The 16,243-nt window shown below is 41.0% G+C and overlaps 1 long non-coding RNA gene across 1 annotated transcript; it reads right to left on the reverse strand.

Moving 5' to 3' along the window:
• Positions 1-623: 623 nt before the first annotated feature.
• On the reverse strand, positions 624-5,358 carry LOC117803770. Its single transcript, XR_004627841.1, has 3 exons — positions 4,914-5,358; positions 1,269-1,477; positions 624-693 (listed from the first exon to the last, which is right to left on the reverse strand). It is a non-coding gene; the product is annotated as an uncharacterized LOC117803770 (long non-coding RNA).
• Positions 5,359-16,243: the final 10,885 nt, after the last annotated feature.

The raw sequence follows: 16,243 nt of genomic DNA on the forward strand, positions 1-16,243 counted from the left end.
TGGCTGGAATGCAAACTGGTTTAGTCACTCTGGAAAACAGTATGGAGGCTCTCAAAAAATTAAAAATGGAAGTACCCTATAATCCAGTAATCACACTACTGGGTATTTACCCCCAAAATACAAGAACACTAATTCAAAGCTGTTTACTGCGGCATTGTTTACAATAGCCAAATTACGGAAGCAGCCTAAGTGGATAAAGAAGTGGTTTATATATACAATGAATTATTCAGTCATAAAAAAAGAATGAAATCTTGCCATTTGCAATGTCATGGACAGAGCTAGAAAGTATAAGGCTAAGTGAAGTAAGTCAGTCAGAGAAAGACAAATACCATATAATTTCACACATGTGTGGAATTTAAGAAACAAAACAAACAAGCAAAGGAAAGAGAGAGAGAAACCAAGAAACAGACTCTTAAATAGAGAACAAACTAATGGTTACCAGAGGGGGTAGGTGGTGTGGGGGAACGGATGAAATAGATGATGTGGAGTTAAGAGCACACCTCTTGATGAGCACTGAGCAATGTATAGAACTGCTGAATCACTATATTATATTACACTGCATGTTAACTATACTGGAATTAAAATTAAAAACTTAATTTAAAAAAAGGAGAAACAATACCTACCTATTATTGTGTCTGAGATTACACATCAATGGACTACATGGCCTCTAGGATTTATTCAAACTCTGAAATTCTGGAAGAAAGGATACACACACAAACACACACACACACGTAATAAAAGACAGGAGAGATTGCTTTATTAAGCATTTACTCTGTTTTAGCTCTTAGGCCAGATAGATACTTTACACATTTTAGGCTGCCTTTGAGTAAAATTCTACTTTGTATCAATAAGGATCAGATCGTTTAAAGGCTCCCTGTTTTAAGAACTGGTCCAAGATGGAAGCTGTATGATAAAAAGCTACTGAATTGTAATCAAGTTCTATTGTAGCAAATTAATCTTTGTGCGAAAGCTGGAAAGTATTTCATCAACCAGAAACCAAGGAGGAAGCTTTATTACAACCTAGTGGTGAGCTGACCCTTTTATACTCCAGGGATCGGGAAAAGTAATCAATCCATGGGTGTTTACTACCAGAAAAACCGAGGCTTACGGGGGAGAAGCTTAGCCCCGGGGAGGCAATACTGCAAGTCTGTCAACTTCCTGCCAGAGCTCCTGGCCTGGACCCAGTGCTCCCCTGGCCTTCTAGCAATGGAGGCTATATCTGACTTCTAAAAACAAAACAATACACAAAAAAACTTTATTAAACCCACCTTTTGTTATTAAGACGTGAAAATTCACGCAGTTACAAGTATTTTTTCTTAGGTGTTCTGATTTGAAATGATATTGCATTTTGTGTTTCTCTTGTTCTCTTCTCCCTGTCTGCTCTGCCCACAGTTTCTGGTAATCATGAGAACCTTGGACATTATCATTCCACAGACTCTCTCTCCATTTTTTTGCCAATTCCAATTTGTTCTGAGCCCTGCAATAAATGAAATAAATAATAAATGACAAGGCCAGAGGCAACGGCACCATCACCCTGTGCACCCAGGGGAGAACCCAGAGGTTGTAGGGAGCTCTCTGCAGAAAAGATGGAAAACAATGTCTCAGGGGCCCAATTATTTACTGTAGCTGCTGAAATGAGATGATTTATGTCGGTGACAAGGCTGTCCTGGAAATAGTAACCAACTGGTATAAATTTAGATCTATTATGAAAAAAAAATGATCTTTGGACCAAAAAGAACCCAACTTAAAAAGAAATTAAATGGCTCCGGATTGTACACACACACACACACAAACACACACACACACGCACTTTATAGAGAGAGACAGGTATTTGTTACACATTTAACTGGTGGAGGTTCAAGAAGCTAAGAATATAAACCTTTTGTATCTCAAATTTGTAAGGTCACATAAAATAATTTTGAGTTAGGTCATAGGTGGAGGAGGACGGACTTTTGATCAAGGACAAGCTTTAATTTTCTGGTATGTTATGTTTATACAAAAGCATTTAATTGGCCGTGACATTGGTAGAGAAACAGGCAAGGGTTAAACTCACTAGATTAAGATCAGGATTTGGTTACTTCAAAACAACACCCTACAAGGTCACATACTGAAATGAAAAATTCAAAATGTCAAATAGCAATGCTGGTTCCATTGGACGAGCATCAAAAGGAAATTCATTAAAGCCCTGGGAGAGTCCAAGATACAAAATTCCCAGGCCTTCGAGAGTGGTCAGGAAAGAGGAGCCAGCGGTTGGTTAAAACTTAGAGGATCAGGTTTGCTGTATTGTCAGGAGAGCTGATAGTGAGGTTTTTTAAAGGTATACAGGATCAAAGAAAAGTGACTGTATCATGCGACATATGTATTTTCATTTATGAATATAGATGTTCCACTATGTATCATATACATTACAAAACCCATTGGAAAATAAAAACTCAGAAAGCAACAATAAATAAATACAATCATATGTTCTTTTTTAATCTTCCAATATGTCAGCCCTGGTTATAGCAACGTCGCCAAGATTGAGAGAGGAGGATGAAGGTTATGGAAATAGGACAAGATGGGGGTGGGGGACAAGAAGTAGGAGGCATCAGGGACTGCAGACACTTCAGGTTTGCCTGCCCGGTACCTAATGTTCACAAAAATAGTGACTGGACATTGAGAATTATTCGTGTAATTCCCACACTTCGAAATACTACTTTATTCCTTTCCTTGTGATTGTCAAGGACTGTCTGCACAAGGAGGTATGGTCCTGATTTGCCCTCATTCCCCCACTCTCTGGACTCCACTTTCCTGCTATCCACATGGCAGCCAGGAGGCCAGACATTAATGTGAACAAACAAAGAAATGAAGGCCAATTAACCCTTACTTTGACTGTGGCAGTAAGGGGACTAACGCCAGGATTTTCTCACAGACTGTCTGCTCATCTGTGGAGGATGGCTGTCAGACTTAAGTCATCTACACGGAATAATTATTTAAAGTGTGGCTGTCTGAGCTCTACCCCTCACCCTGGAGATTCTGCTTTGGTTGGTCTGTTGTGGGCCTGGATTCTGCATTTGAAAGTTTCCAGATGATGCTGAGGCAGGTGATGGATGGCAGCCATAAGGAAGAGGCCAGACTTCTGGATTCTGATTCCTTAGGCATCAGTGGTTCAATCTCCATTCCCCCACACCCATTCTTTGCAAGACAGCAGATCAGAAGATGTTGACCTTAAGGAACTGTCAGAGACCCTCTAGGGAAAGGTCAGACAGGGTGGAATTAAGGAGGTCCCCCTGTCCATCGTGCTGTCCTCTGACAGCACAGGAGCAATTTGCTCTCCTCTGGTGACCAATCCATGGCTGCTGAGCTCAGCTGCCCTACTCTAGCCCTGGAAACAGGCATTTCTACAGAAACTGGCACTCAAGATGCACGTTGGCTGAGGAGTCCAGGGACAGCCTTGGGATACTGTAAAGAAGTAGGGATAAGGAAGAGCATGAAGGGATGTGTGGAACTGAAAGAACATTCACGATTTTGTGCCTGCAGTGAGGGACAAGAAGGGTGCTGTGAATGGGATTAGCAATCCACATGGGGCAGATGGGGGCGTATGAATTGCTACTGTGGAGTTGGATATAATTCAATAAGCAATGGGAGCCCCCGAGGGTGTTTTCAACAGGTAAACAGGTACAATGAGATGAGCTTGGGGAAATGAATCTCAGAGCAATGCGAGGGATGTATTGGAGGCATGGGAATTCGAATGCAAGAAAACCAGACATACTTGCAGGTTCATAATTCACTATTTTTGACATTGTATTATGGAATTAACTAAGGAATTAATTAGGCCTTTGCCACCAAGCAACCTAGTGATAGGGATAAAAAAGGGGATTCTCGTATATCTGTGGCTCCTACATAGAGATATATGGGTGGCTACCTATTCACAGATCAATGCATATACATGGCTCATCAGAGTCTTAAGATCAATCAGCATGTTTAATACAAAAATACCCCCTCCACTAACTCCCAACTCTACCCATACCACACCCATGATGACCAAGGAGAAAAAACAAATTTAGAGACCTTAATAATTGAATTAAATTTTGCACATAGAGAAATTCCTTTTGGTGTTGCTTTGGCTTTAAAAAACAGAAGTATGAACGTATCTTTTCGTCCAGAAAGAAGAGAAAATGTGGAAAATTAATGCAACATACTGTGTCTTGCCTCCACGAAAACACTCATCGCTATATTTTAAACGTCTGTTTCCCCTTCCTAGATTATATGATTCTCGAAGGTGGGGGCCAATCTCTTCACTGTGTTCGTCCCAATAACTAGAGCAATGCCAAGCTGAAATGCAGGCGATGCTTACGAACTATTCTTGATTGAATAAATCGTTCATTCGGGTACATTAGAATGTCACAGAAATAATCTCAGAATTCACACATGGAAACAGCTTTCCCAAACAAATCTAAGCCTCTGAGGACTAATGACAAGTGACCCGACTCATTCTTTACACGCTGGGTGGCCCTCTTCCAACTACGTTCACAGCCACGACAGCAGAGCTTGCTCCCCTTACGTTCCGTGTGTGCCCTGGGCCTGGCACAGGGGCCAGACTTTGAGATGTCCCATACGTGTGTTACATGAATCACAGCCAATGTAACGTAGCTCTTCCGAGAACTGAGGTCTGCTTATTTTCATGACCTATTTTATGCATACTTGATAGTACCAACCTTATTCAGTGTCTGAAAACCTTAATTCACAGATTCTATAAACATTTATTGAATTAATCATGGTGCGTTATGTGATTCTGAGATGGATGGAGGGGAGCAGAAGAAGGTAACTATAAAAGCAAAGGTGCTGACATCATCTCACGGAGGGTGTGCGAGGACAGAAAAACCACCACGTAACAAACAATCGCAAATCTCTTGCACAATGTACGATACTACCTCGCTCAGGAAAATCCATTGCAGATGCTCCTGGTTCATTTTCCGAGGTAGCGAAGCACGCCCAAGGGACCCAAGCTCCTTCTGTCTCCTGATGTCACTGTCTTTCACTTGCGGTCTCCACGGAAGGACCAGTGAGAGAGTCAAAGATCAAGTGTGGAAAAGTCTTATCGGCCCGTTCTGGAAGTGACAGACATCAGCAAGGGTGATGAGAAAACAGAGTTTCATAGTGGACCCAGAAAGAAAATGACGTGGATTTGGAGCTCACATAGCATTACTTCTGTCAAAAGGGTTGGCAATGCTTCTGTTTATCTCATTAGTCGGTAGCTTTTCCCTGTAGAAGTGCCTAAATCAGTCACACACAAAGTAAAAGGCAAAGTGGTAGAGTAGGAAGATATAATTATTTGACATTATATTGCTTATACTTAATTATATACAATTATTTATTAGCACTATTTTTTTTATCAAATCCCCATCTCAGTTTCAAAAACCTTCTTTCTTATGAATTTTAGCATTAATTCATTCTGGTAGCCACCCAGAATCAGGCTGGCGCTTTTTAAATGGTTATTTTACAAGAGTGATCCACTTTTCCCATTCTAGTAGAGATGACCTTTATAAATTCTAAGACCTAATCATTTTAGTTAATTCAAAACAGGTGGAAAATACCTTAAAGGAAGTCATTTGTTATGCACAAGATCAAGCTGAAATGTCATCACCTCTCCGTAGCTCTCTCTCCTTGAGACTTCCTTTCCCAGGTATAATTAATTGCCCCTCCTCTGTGTTTTCACAGCATCTTATATATACTCAGTTTTAGAATGAATCGCGCGATAGTTTAGTTATTTGCCTACATATTTGTCTTCTCCATCGACATGAACTCCTTGGGGCTCAGGGAGTTTTTATCTTCGGGGCCTAAAAGAATTGTTGGCACACAACAGGCACAGAAAATTGCTCCTGGGCAAATGGGTGATGCTTCCTCCACTGTGAACACCGCCTTTGCAGCCTCCGTCCACCCCACCTTTATAGCACTTAGAAACCCACACTGCAATGTGTTTTATATGTTTCTATGATTCTCTGACTACTAAGTTGTGTAAATTAGGACAGAAATAATATCTCCGGTGCCAATTGCCGACTATATATTTGTCTATACATTGAAGTCCCAACTTGTTCCAAAAATGATTTTATATGCTTTGTACCATATGTAGCAGAAAAGCATTAAAAATACCTCACTGAGGAAATAATGACCAAGGATGAGTAAGGGTAGGAAAATGACGTGAGGAGTCCAAGAGGGAGAGAGGTACCTAAAATGCCTGCCAAAACATCCCATGCTGTACTTGTGTGACATGAGCCATAAACTTGGCTCTGCACTTTCTTTTTTTTTTTTTTTTAAGATTTTATTTATTTATTTGACAGAGAGAGAGACAGCCAGTGAGAGAGGGAACACAGGCAGGGGGAGTGGGAGAGGAAAAAGCAGGCTCCCAGGGGAGGAGCCTGATGTGGGGCTCGATCCCAGAACGCCGGGATCACGCCCTGAGCTAAAGGCAGACGCTTAACAACTGAGCCACCCAGGCACCGCGGCTCTGCACATTCTTGCATCAAAACAAAAAGGGCCACAATCTCACTTACAAAACATAGTGTCTGAAGTGTTTAAGCCAACAGCTTTCTTGAGGCGATGGTGCTTTGCTCTGCTCTGGTGTTTTAAATTTTGTGTTTGTTTGTTTTTCAGCTTTCCAATGTTTTGTGTTGGGGGGGTTATTTTGGGGGGTTTTGTTTTGTTGTTTTTGTCAAACCAGGTATTAAAACCATGAGCTGCATGTTTGCTGGAGGTTTTCCACATAAACCCAGGACACCCAGGAACTGTTGTCAAAGGGTGAGATGTGAGGCCCCTTAGCCTAAGCTCTAAGACAAGGTTCCAAGGGATTCACAGAGAACAAAGGATATCTACTCAAATTACAGAGCCCTTCAATGCACGCCTTTCCTCTTCGTCCCCTGATGTCACCAGCCCGAGAAGTCCCTCAAGGTAAACCAAATTCAGGTTGAAATTAATCTCTTTTACCTGGTCTAGAATATCTGCCTAACAATGGCATTTAGATACCAACCACCCACTACAACATAAGCCAATGCTTCTCACATGCTGGTGTCAGGCTAGCTGCATACCAATTACTGGTGGGAACTTTTTTGTTAAATAGAAATTCCAGGAAATTCTAATTCATTAGGTCCTAATTTGAGCTCAGAAATCTATATTATTAAAAATCTCCCGGGAAGCCTGGGCGGCACAACGGTTAAGCGTCTGCCTTCGGCTCAGGGCGTGATCCCGGCGTTGCAGGGTTGGGCCCCACATCAGGTTCCTCCACTATGAGCCTGCTTCTTCCTCTCCCACTCCCCCTACTTGTGTTCCCTCTCTTGCTGGCTGTCTCTATCTCTGTCGAATAAATAAATAAAATCTTTTAAAAAAAAATCTCCCATGTGATTCTGATCAAGTCTAAGTTTGTAAAAATCACCAATTTATTCCTTAATTCAAGAACCCAAGTGAAATTCCACCAGATTTATTCCTCAGGTTTCCATTTCCCTAGTCACAGTCTTGGTAGGTTAGTACATGTGTGTCTGGAGATACGATACAGGACGTATCTTTCCCTACCCTCATTCGGGTAAGTAGGGCCCATCAATCCCATAGCTGCACCCTTGCATTTATGACGTTGGCATTAATTAACTCATGGGCTCTAGTTTATCTAAACAAGCATCATATGTCATCTTAGCGGAAATGTAAAATTTCTGGCAGAGAATATCCAGTGTGCTAACAAATCAATCCAGGAATCAAACAAATGGCTTCCATGATGCAATACCAACAATAACAACTAACATCTAACAAGTACTGACTGTGGTCAATACGGTTCAGCTGCTGTATTACGTGCTTTATAGGACCTCTCACCTAATACCCACAAGAAGTAGATATCTCATTCCCACTTTACAGATAATAAGATTGAGGTGTAAAAGAGTTAAGTAACTTACCTGAAGTTATACAGGTAGAAAACGTCAAAGCCAGAGTCTGGATCCAGGCCGTCTGACTTCAGAGCCCATGCTCTTTACCTCCTCACTATCTTGCCAGAAGCTGGAAATGGCAGCTTGAACTTAACAGTTATTAGAACAGAATCCCCCACCATACTTTGGCTGAGATGTTTTACCTTTTACAGACTGGGGGGGAAAGTCTTTGAAACCTTTAATAGAAGTGAATGAGAGACTATGGACTCTGAGAAACAAACTGAGGGCTTCAGAGGGAAGGGGGGTGGGGGAATGGGATAGACCGGTGATGGGTAATAAGGAGGGCACGTATTGCATGGTGCACTGGTGGTTATACGCAAGTAATGAATCATGGAACTTTACATCAAAAACCAGGGATGTACTGTATGGTGACTAACATAATATAATAAATAAACATTTAAAATATATATATATATATAAAAATAAAATAAATAAAATTAAATTTAAAAAAAGAAGTGAATGAGTTTACTAGAATTTAATAAACATGTAATACTGAAAAACTACCCAGAAAAATGCTACACATCAGGATATCTACTTCATTTATCCCCACAGGACATGTTTCAGGAAAGTAATTTTAGTCTTGATAGTGCCTTGAACATTACAGGCTTCTAATTCACTTTAGTAATCGGTGAGTGCATGAAAGAATGAATGAATGATTAGTGTTGATTAGTTTGATAAGAATGACTAGTCAAATTGATGAGGGAGAAACCAAAGAGAAGAAGGCTAGAGGAAGAGACGAAAAGTGTATTGTAACTAAATTGCATTACATTTTCACACTAACAATCCAAAAATTAGGATATCCGTTTCATCACTCCAGACCTTCTCTCTGAAGGGATTTGCCTCATATGATTACTGTGTTTCCTGGTAGGTCTTTTAAGATAGGTTTTATGTCCACTCAAATCTTGTGTCAAAGCAATTTCCAAGGAAGTCTGTAATTTTTCTATTTTACATCCATCATCGAGACAATCTGAAAGGGCTGTTGCAAAATTATAGACCCTTTAAACAATGTGAGGGGTTCCTATACACGCATGTTGTCTAAGAATTGCTTTCATATAGTACCAGAGAACTGAAGTTGCAGGACATGTAATGATTCCTCATAGGGAATCATGTAGTGGGTTTATTTACACTGGGGTCTCTGGGTTTAGAACACAAAAAGGACCCAACATGCTCCCCACAGAGCACATCTGAAGTGCATGCATTTTGTGCAGCTGATGCATTTAATTCTCAGGCACTGCCCTCAGACATCTGTGAAGTTCTACGTGCTAGTAGCTGCAGCATGACGGATGATGACTAAGGTCCCAGAGAAACCACCACTCATTCCATGAGACTCCAAGCATGAATGAAAGAAGAACATGGAGGAGACCGCACGTGGAGAAAGTCTCAGGGTATACTGCATCTCCATTTCTATCTCTGGACACAATCACACCCACTCTCACACACACACAAGTATACACACATATGCAACTGGCATGAGCATGGAAGAGTCCCCACAGTCAGATGAAGATGCAGGGCCGTGTGAAGAATTTGGATCTGGCATGAAAATGGGAGCCTGGTATACCCCCATCCTAGAATCCAGACAGCATGTTTGTCTCCTGCAGTAAAGCATCTTGAGAGATGGGTCTTGCTTATTCATTCGTATCCCTCACATCTCGTATAGGCCTGGGCGCATGTCAGTTTTCAATACAAGTTCACTGAAAGACTGAATAAACTAATCAGGGAATAAATGAATTCTAGATTAGAACAGTCCTCTGTAGCCTAGAGACCCTGCAGAATCACCATGCCAGCCTCCTGGTTGCTCCTGCTGCCTGGACAGGGCCAGATAAAAATACTACCTTCCATGATTAGGATGATTTACAAGTTACTAAGGAACTTCTTGTTATGGGGAGGGCGGACACCTTGACCCCAACCTTACATATTAGGAATCTACAGGGTACAGAGGTAAGGTAACTTGTCTCAGTCCACACATCAGTGGAGTCTATTGATAGAAATGGAACTGAATCCAAGGTCTAGTTCTTATTCCCCATCTATTCTTTCACAGAAAGATATTTGCACACACGTACACACACGCACAACACACACATAATAGCTGATTCTCACGAACAATGAATCAGCGAATACTGAACCATTGCTCCCAGTATATACGGGCATGTGCATCTATATCACAGAGATCGTAACCTTAAATCCTAAAAATGACTCCAATCAGTGGCTTCTATTTTCTTTATTTTACAAAAGAGAAAATGAAGCTCCAAAGTGCTGAGTGATTTCCCTACAGGCGCTCCACTACCAGATGCCAGAGTTGGGATTCAAACTCGGCCCAAGGGCCCCAGAGCCAGAGCTTCTCCTATGACACTGCACTGCCCCCTCCTGTCTCCATTCTCTGTATGAGACAGAGACAAAAACAGAGGGATGCCTTGTTGGACCTCAGTGGGGAACTAGTGCTTGAAGAAGACTCACATCTTTCTCGGTCTGCATATGTCTGTGAGTGATGGGGAAGTCACGAGAATATTGATGTGGAGTCACAAATATATGTTAGTAAGTAGGCAAATTCACGAATAATGGAATCTGTGAACAATGAGGATCACGTGATCATATCCTATCGTATCCTATCGTATCCTATCATATCCTATCGTATCCTATCATAAGAATGACCTCACTCTTAGGTCTGACCTCTTGACAAGACAGAAAAGACCAGCTTTGTGAGAAAAGGCTGATCCACTGGTAAGCAAGAGAGACTTCCACCAATCTCCACTTCTGCATTCAGTCCCCAGTCAACTAGCAGACAGACACAGTTAAATTCTGGCCTCCATGCTTTCATTGCCCGTATAATACTTGTGGGCATGGAACCAATGTAAAAAGAGAGAGGGGAATGTATTCGGCACAAGCACTTCATTCCCTCTCAGGCTACCACATCCTTCTGCACAGAAAAGGAAAGACTATCACCCACTGAACGCAAGGCGGAAGCACAGAGAGGAAATCAAAGCAAGGCAAAGAAAGCAGAGGTGGGAAACTCTGACTAGGATCTCCAGAGACAACAGCTTTACTGTGTGGCCATCAACGGGGACACTGCGGACTCTGAATAGGCTTTAGGCCTGGCTGACATCTAACAGGCACAACTGCAATACGGCTGGGCTAGAAAGCAAGGCAATGATGGCAAGGCAGGAGCAAACAGTGGCCAAGGTGAGGAAAGCAGCCCACCTTCACATCCGTCTCTGCACCATCCACTGACGAGAGTAATGAGGGCAGCATCTCTGAGCCAACTGCTATAATTTCCAGAAGGCCTTATGTTCAACATTTTGCACATACATTTAATTCTCAAAAGAACACAACCAGGAACCATACAGTGCTCTTTCCACAAGGGAGGAGAGGTAAGTCATAAAGAAGTGAAGTGATTTGCTCAGGGCCACTCAACCAATCAGCGGCAAGGCCAAGATTCAAACCCAGTGCCATCTGAAGCCAATGGCCACGTTTCTCCCACTTTGTAGGTACTCAGCTGCCTTCCGTGGGTACTAGAGGAAAACATAAATATGAATCTAAAAATAGCTGGCAGGAGTTTGCTGGCACTAGAATTCTCTCCCCTATTCAATAATGGATTCATATTAAAAAGCCTACTCTGAGAGAAAGGAAAATGCAATTCATCAAATTAATGGCTTGTGTTCTTATATTAAGAAATTGACCTTCTGAACTGAAGGTGTCCGTCTGCATGGTGATAATATTTATGTTCTAATATCTACGCATTTGTCATTCTTGTTAACACAAAATAAGTAATCTGTTACAAGAGACACAGTTCCAAAGTTATCCAACTACCCTTACTGTAAAAAATGTAAAATTCTTGGGAAACATGTAAATTCCATCCTGTCATATATATGAATCCATTTAAAAATTAAATACGAAGTAGTGTTCAGCTAAAGAGTTCGGCATTTTGCTGAATGAAAGACATCTGGAAAAAAACAAGAGATTGATAGGTTCCATGGTTCCCAAACATGCCTGAATTCACTCATCCTCACCCAGGCCCATTTGGAACCCAGCCACGAACACATAAGGAAACATGCATTTACCCTGTGCTTCCAGGGAGCAAAAGCATTACTTCAGCGGTCTCCCACCCTACCACCTCCTCAGTCCCTACAGTCTCTGAAACAGGAAAGTAGCTACCACTCCTCCAGCTCCCAAGTTTTATATATTGTACTCTTTTAATGACGTACAATTGATTCAGTGCCTTCGAACTTCCTCTAAACATCTAAAGCACTTAGGATCATTAAGATGCTTTCAGAATGCAGAGAATGTTTCCCTCAAGTACTCTTTGCCACTTGTTGTAGATGGAACATTGCCTCTGTCTCACCCAGCCTGGGTGTCAGCTCATGGCTCATTACTGTAAATTACTAACATTAGACATGGTGAATCACAAAGATGAATTGTGGAAAACTGACACAAGAGGACTTACCAGGCCACATGTCTGTGAGATGTGCTAGGTGTTAATGCAGGAAAACAAGATGTGCAAGTGTTCTGAGAGACATCCATCTTCTGAATCAAGAATCCTACTGCTGTGCAGGAAGCTAGGATGGACTTTTTAAAAGAGGGGAACACCACCCTGATTTCCTTAACTGAAACTTCTCCTTCCTAAGGCACGCCTCAGTTTCAATGATACACCGAGCACAGCGGGAAGGACAGCAGAAGGCCCAGGCCAGCTGGCCAAAGGCAGAAACAACACTTGACCATGTTGAACTGAGTCTACAGCCTTGGGCTCCTCATTTGAGGGGTCCCCGATCTGCTGTAGAAAATGGCAGGGGGACAGGGACTCAGGGCGGTAGAATAAGACAGAAGGCCTAATGCAGGCAGAGCAAGTGAAGTTAAAAATAATGAGTACAGCTCCCATAAATCACACAAGGAAATCAAGCATTATGTTTATCTTTCACGTGTTTGGCTATTCTCTGCTAGGACTTTCCTCACTTAATTCTACAGTTGGACTATTCTAACTTCCACTCACAAATTTTATATTTGTTAAACCTTTCAAGCTTGCCTTCCTTGAGGTTCATCTTAACCTGATTTGCCTTTGTAAGAAAAAATATGAAAGGGGAATAGGTCGTCTCAGAACTGGTCTATAAGTAAGCCATTGGCTCTCAGACTTTTTGGACCCTAATCCATAATAAGAAATATGGCGTACATTGTGATACAGTACAAACATACAAATATAAAAACAAAAGTATATACATAATACACACAGTGCAATAATACTGCAGTAATTGATGACTGTAGAAATGAAGAAAGAGGACCACCAAAAATGATGTGTTATGCAGTCGATAATTATACTTACCTAAAATATTCAATACCATGGTACAATGCTCACAACAAAACAATAAAACAAAATATAGAAAATGTAGGAAAACAACTGTGTATGAATAGTATGACCTCAATTTTTAATTCAATGCTATCTTGATAAATTCAGACCACTGATGCAATTTTTCTTTAGGATTTAAAAGAGGACATTCTTAAAGTGAACAGGTCCAAATCCTATTTACTCTACAGAAAACCAACAGAAGGGTGGCTTACCAAGAAAAAGGATGAGAAACTATATAAAATTATAAAAAAGGAAGCCACAATTTCCCGATAAATTCAGGCTGTGTATATAATCAATTCATATTATTCAAAATACGTGTCTTAATTAATTAGAATAACAGCAGTAACAAATACTAAATACACACATTTGGGAATATTCTTGTTGCCAACCAAAAAGAAAAATAACACTAGAGTGATTTATAATTTATGCCACGCAACTAATGAGAAATATCAAGTTATTTTACTACTCACTCACTCATTCATTCATTCAATTTATCTGAGCATGTAATCTTTTTGAGCCACTATGATAATACCGGCTCTTTAATAGGGCATGGAGAACCGAAAGATAAATAAGACGGAGTTCCTGTCCTCAAGCAGCTCAAAACCTACTGGATGATCCAGGCAAGTTCATATGAAATGCTGTGAGCATGACACCAGACTAGAACATAAAGTGCTGTGGAGACAGTGACCCTGTGGGTCCTGGGCAAACAGGAGACGGTTTGGAGAGTGGCTGACCTCGGACTGAGTCCTAAAAAGTGTGAAGACTTTGCCAAGTAGGTAAAGGAGGGGAGGGCATTCCCCAAAGAGAGACTAACAGGTTCAAAAGCCCAGAGATAGAAACCCATCTCTTCTGTCTGGAAACCCATCTATTTCAGTAGGGCTGAAATGTAATAGATAGTGGGAACAATGGGAAGATATGAAGTAAGCTGGAGAAAAACAGTGTTTTTATCAAGCAATTCTGAAGAGTTCAGGTTTCTTCTGAAGACCGTGGTGAGCCCATGAAATGTTCAGGGCCAAGAAACAACAGATTTCATTTGTGTTTCAGACACACCCCATTCTGGGATGGGTTTGGGGGCATGCATGGCCAGAGACAAGGAGACTTATTAAGGAGTTGAACTTCGACCTGCAGACACTTGTCACTATTTCCCTGGTTCTGCCAAGAGAATCCGCAAACACAAACCCTGCTTTCAGTGATCCAACGTCCAATTTATAGAACCCCCAATTGCAACCGATGGAGAAACGCTCTTTCTTGAGATAAATGTGTCCTGTTTGCCAGCACTTGGACACAAAGAGAAGTGCTGGCTTCATAGAAATAATTAATCCTCTTTTTCTGCCACTGGGATAAACAAAGAAGGAAAAAGAAATAGATGTTATAGAAAAAAATAAAATCCAAGGCAGATCAAAGGGGATGTGGTGAAGGATTCAACAACAGCTACCCTTAAGCAAAGAACGGTAATGAAGAAATGAGTTTTGGCAGCCCGGCCAATGGGATATTAAAGAAATTAATCCAGAAGGGATGTAATGACCTGAAAAAAATGATGAACAAAGACCAGAAGCATCAGAAGAGAGAAAGGGGAGCAGACAGGTAAGAGTCATTTTCTTCTCTATCCTGCCTATTTGAAGGATATCAGATTTAAGGCTTCACTAAAGGAAGAAGATATGAAAAGCAAGCCAACGAATTGATTCAGCAAAGTCATTTAAATTTCTTATTCTTCTTATTCTTTTTTTTTTTTTTTTTTTTTTAAGGAAAAAACTGGNTGGGATTTTAATTTACTGTCAGAACAGAGGAACTGGCCATCGATAACAGCAGCCTTGTTTCAGAGCGATGAAGTTTTGGTAGACTCAGGATGTATTTTCAAATACTTTGTTTTTCCAGCTAAAGATCAGAGTTCCTTCTGAGACTCAGACCTTTAATATAATGTACATTGATGGTTTTTATTTTTTCTTTCCAGAATGGACTTCAGTGCAACAGGGAATTAAACTGAAATCATTAAATTCTTTCTACTTAGCACTTTAGAGAACATTTATATCCAGCCTGCCTAAGGTCAGTGAATACTATAATAATAAATTGTTAATACTGAAGTCTTTGGTATTTATCTGATTTTTAAGTGATTTTTCCACCTCATTAGATAGACCCTTATTTTCTTTTAGTTCTGTGAATTTGAAAGATAGAAGATAATCTTGATGATCTGAAAATACTTTCTTGACCAAAGGCTCTCAAATAAACTTGGAAATGGCACGGATGTTCACAGGGACGTGTCCAAATTTTTCAGTTCTGAGTAATAACTCCAGAGGTTAAAGTTCTCATTTATTAACCAGTTTGTACTTTTTACACACAATTCAGTATCTGTTTCTTAGGCTTACAGAGATGATGCTCACTGTGGGAAATGTAAACCAGCCATTCAGTCTCAAATTTTAAAAACAACCCTCCGTACCATTGTCTTCTGAATCAGGAAAATGCACTATCAAAAGTTCTGATTATTGAAGAAGCTACAGAATAAAAATCAAAATAAGAAACCCTCAGATCATTGACTTCATAGTTGTACTGTGAGCCAGAGTACAAGCAAAGGTATAACACTGTGGCCCTTTATCTTTCTTTTCAGTTAAACTATCTTTTCAGTTCCGAGATCCCCAATATTGGTTAAGTCTGCCATCTGATTTCTAGAATGTTAACCTCCATCGTCCCTACTCAAGCCTCTCTACTCCATTACTGTCCACACCGAAGAAAGAAAGAATTTCTATCCACTCCCTGCAAATCAAGGTAGGGAAGCATTTGCCAAGAAACCTGCCCTTTACCAGAACTGGGCCAAGAGGCAACCGCGGCAGACAACATCCCTGGGGGCCTTGTCTTGGGGTCTGGCTGCGGTGAGAATTTTCTCGGCTTCCTTGGGGAAAGGGGCACTGACCCAGCTTTCAGCCTGAGCCTGCTGCTGGAGAACTAATTACTAGTGTGAAAAAAAAGACTT

This window comes from Ailuropoda melanoleuca, chromosome 9 (assembly GCF_002007445.2).
Source record: "Ailuropoda melanoleuca isolate Jingjing chromosome 9, ASM200744v2, whole genome shotgun sequence".
In the NCBI taxonomy this organism is placed as follows: domain Eukaryota; kingdom Metazoa; phylum Chordata; class Mammalia; order Carnivora; family Ursidae; genus Ailuropoda; species Ailuropoda melanoleuca.